Source organism: Tupaia chinensis, unplaced genomic scaffold (genome assembly GCF_000334495.1).
Source record: "Tupaia chinensis unplaced genomic scaffold, TupChi_1.0 Scaffold000316_1, whole genome shotgun sequence".
Classification (NCBI taxonomy): domain Eukaryota; kingdom Metazoa; phylum Chordata; class Mammalia; order Scandentia; family Tupaiidae; genus Tupaia; species Tupaia belangeri.
In genome coordinates, this window is record NW_006159809.1 from 8,599,165 (window position 1) to 8,599,559 (window position 395).

The window sequence follows — 395 nt, forward strand, 5'->3', positions numbered from 1 at the left end:
GATGTAGTTGGTTCTGTGGCTTCCACCTTCTGTTTCTTGGCCTCAGGAGCTGCTTTCTGTTTGGTCATTTCCTTCTTTCATTTTCCAGGAACTTCTCTGACAGGCTCTTCCTCCTCCTCATCTTCCTCATCCTCATCTTCATCATTGTCATCGTCCTCATCTTCCTCCTCATCCTCCTCATCCTCCTCCTCATCCTCCTCATCCTCCCTCTTCTCTTCATCTTCATCTTCAGCCACAGTCTTGGCTTTGACAGGTACAGCTTTTGCAGGAGATTTCTTTCCTTTGGCTGTTGCCCATAGCTGCTTCTTCAGACTCATCTTCCTCCTCTTCATCTTCCTCCTCCTCCTCCTCCTCCTCCTCCTCCTTCTCCTCCTCCTCTGCGGCCACGGCCGCAG

At 50.9% G+C, this 395-nt stretch overlaps 1 protein-coding gene and 1 pseudogene across 1 annotated transcript in view; one reads left to right on the plus strand and one right to left on the minus strand.

The window, feature by feature from the left end:
- Positions 1-395, plus strand: part of LOC102496264 (AP2-associated protein kinase 1) — a 179,472-nt gene that overhangs the window by 50,955 nt on the left and 128,122 nt on the right. The window lies entirely within an intron of this gene.
- LOC114008270 (nucleolin pseudogene) overlaps positions 1-395 on the minus strand; it is a 19,023-nt pseudogene that overhangs the window by 18,147 nt on the left and 481 nt on the right.